The following is a 3082-nucleotide window of genomic DNA, read 5'->3' as shown; positions in this document are numbered from 1 at the left end:
CCACATGTAGGCAGACGTTTCTGTCCCACAAGGAACCCCCAAATACCCAGCAGCCACTTCCCAAATTACCACACAGAAGCTCATATAAATGCTCAGTCAGTAGCTCAGGTTTATTGCTAACTAGCTCTCATGCTTGAATTAATTCATATTTCTTATCTATGTTTAGCAACCTGGCTGGTACCTTTTCTCAGTCAGGCATTCTCATCTTGCTTCCTCTGAGTCTGGCTGGTGACTCCTGACTCCACCCTTCTCCTTCTCAGCATTCTTAGTTTGGCTTTCCCACCTAACTTCCTGCCCAGCTACTGGTATGTCAGTTTTTTTATTAACAATGAGAGTAATGCATATTCATAGCATAGAAAAAGATTATTCCAGAGCACATATCAAAATATATCTTATGTTTATGGAGTTGTTGATTACATAACATACAATTCACACATTTAAATGAAACAATTTAAAAGTTTGTTTTACTATATTCACAGTTTGTAAAAACATTACCAAAATTTTAGAAAATTTTCATCATTTCATAAAGAAACACCGCACAGATTAGCGTTCAATTCCTGTACTCTCTAATCCTGCACATCAACAATAAGCAATATTTTCTTCATAAATTTATCTATCCTGAATGTTTCCTGTATATGCAACCATAAAACATTTGACTTTTTTTCTAAATGACAACACTTAACATTATGACTTCAAAGGTTTACCATATTGCATCATGAATCCACACTATACTTTTTTATTATTAAATAGCAATCAACATGGATATACAATTTTATTTACCTATTGTGTAGTTTATGGATATTGAGTTGTTATTATTTTCTATGTTATAAATTTTATTTGGGAACATTCATGGCAAGTGCTTGAAAATTTATATTTATTTATTTTGGTTGAGCTCTAAGGAGAAAAGTTGGGTCCTAAGAAAATTGTATATTTAATATTTTAAATAATTTTCAATCTCTTTTCCATAGAGGATCAACCACTAGAATGGGGTCCTGCCAATTATGAATATATTTTCTTGTTTCTTCACATTTTAGGTAAAACTTATCATTTAGGATACATGACAGTTATCCTAGTATTGTTCACAGTCACTTGCCTAGGTGTCCTTTTGCTCTACCAGGGTAGAAATGGTGGTCAAGCAAGAATCATTTAAAGTGCAGATCTCTGGTAGCTTTTACTTCAGTCAGCACTTACCAACAGTCACCTACATCATCAGGCAAGTAGGAAAGGCAGCAGGAGAAAACTTATTGTGTTATAATACTGGTGAGTTTAGGCATCCTGTATCAGGACTTATAGCTTTATAGTTGTTATATCTCCTGTATGGATCTAGAATATGGAGATTCTTCTGTAGAAGTAACCATCTTATTAAATAAGAAACACAGAGCCACAGCAATTGCGGTACATTGAGCTCCATAGAGACAGCGCTGGTGCAAGCGGGCACTGGGCGACTCTGTGCCTCACAGAGGAAAATCAAATAAACATGAGCAAAGGAGATCCTAAGAAGCCGAGAGGCAAAATGTCCTCAAATGCATTCTTTGTGCAAACTTGCCGGGAGGAACACAAGAAAAAGCACCCGGATGCTTCTGTCAACTTCTCGGAGTTCTCAAAGAAGTGCTCAGAAAGGTGGAAAGACCATGTCTGCTAAAGAAAAGGGGAAATTTGAAGACATGGCAAAGGCTGGCAAGGCTCTTTATGAGAGAGAAATGAAAACCTACATCCCCCCCAAAGGGGAGACCAAAAAGAAGTTCAAGGACCCCAATGCACCCAAGAGGCCTCCTTCAGCCTTTTTCTTGTTCTGTTCTGAGTATCGCCCCAAAATCAAAGGAGAACACCCCGGCTTGTCCATCGGGGATGTGGCAAAAAAGCTGGGGGAGATGTGGACCAATACTGCTGCAGACAACAAGTAGCCCTATGAGAAGAAGGCTGCCAAGCTGAAGGAGAAGTACGAGAAGGATATTGCAGCCTACAGAGATAAAGGAAAACCCAATGTAGTGAAGAAGGGGGTTGTCAAGGCTGAAAAGAGCAAGAAAAAGAAGGAAGAGGAAGATGAGGTGGAGGATGAAGAGGATAAGGAAGAAGAGGAAGATGAAGAAGAAGATGATGATGATGATTAAGTTGTTTCTAGCGCAGTTTTTTTTTCTTATCTATAAAGCATTTAACCCCCCTGTACACAACTCACTCCTTTTAAAGAAAAACAATTGAAATGTAAGGCTGTGTAAGATTTGTTTTTAAACTGTACAGTGTCTTTTTTGTATAGTTAACACACTACCGAATATGTCTTTAGATAGCCTTGTCCTGGTGATATTCTCAATAGCCACTAACCTTGCCTGGTAGAGTCTGGGGGTTGTAAATTGGCATGGAAATTTAAAGCAGGTTCTTGATGGTGCACAGCACAAATTAGTTATATATGGGGGATGGTAGGGTTTTTTTTTTTGTTTTTGTTTTTGTTTAATTTTTTTCATCTTCAGTTGTCTCTGATGCAGCTTATATGAAGATAATTGTTGTTCTGTTAACTGAATACCAGTCTGTAATTGGAAAAAAAATTGCAGCTGTTTTGTTGACATTCTGAATGCTTCTAAGTAAATGCAATTTTTTATTAAAAAAAAGAAAGAAAGAAACACAGAGCCAATGTAAAGATAAAAGCCCAAGAGGTCAGAGCTAAGAGCCTTACCCTTCCTGCTTCAGTGATCCTCTTCAGCCAAGAGAGACCTACTTCCTGTGTGTTTGTCTTTATATAGACTTTCTATTCTGCCTTCTCATTGGTTGTAAACCCAACCACATGACCGCCTCGTCACTGCCTGTCTGTACAGACCTCCAGGTCTTCTATGGTTGGTATTGAGATTAAAGGCGTGTGTCTCCAATGCTGGCTGTATCCTTGACCACACAGAGATCTACCTAGCTCTGCCTACCAAGTGCTGGAATTAAAGGCATGTGCCACGAACGCCCAGCTCTGCCATGGCTTGCTATTAGCTCTGACCCCCAGGAAACTTTATTTATTAACATACAAATAAAATCACATTTCAGTACAAATAAAATATCACCATATTCTTCAGACCTTGACTGCTGCTGATAGTATAGCTACAAT

The 3082-nt window shown here is 38.3% G+C and overlaps 1 pseudogene; it reads left to right on the top strand.

Annotated features, from left to right (window-relative positions):
* Positions 1-1474: 1474 nt before the first annotated feature.
* Positions 1475-2350, top strand: LOC128116234 (high mobility group protein B1-like; annotated as a pseudogene).
* The last annotated feature ends 732 nt before the right edge of the window (positions 2351-3082 follow it).

The sequence above is a fragment of the Peromyscus californicus genome, unplaced genomic scaffold (genome assembly GCF_007827085.1).
Source record: "Peromyscus californicus insignis strain IS unplaced genomic scaffold, ASM782708v3 Scaffold_10__1_contigs__length_136768540, whole genome shotgun sequence".
NCBI lineage: Eukaryota > Metazoa > Chordata > Mammalia > Rodentia > Cricetidae > Peromyscus > Peromyscus californicus.
This window is presented reverse-complemented; position numbering and strand designations above follow the sequence as displayed.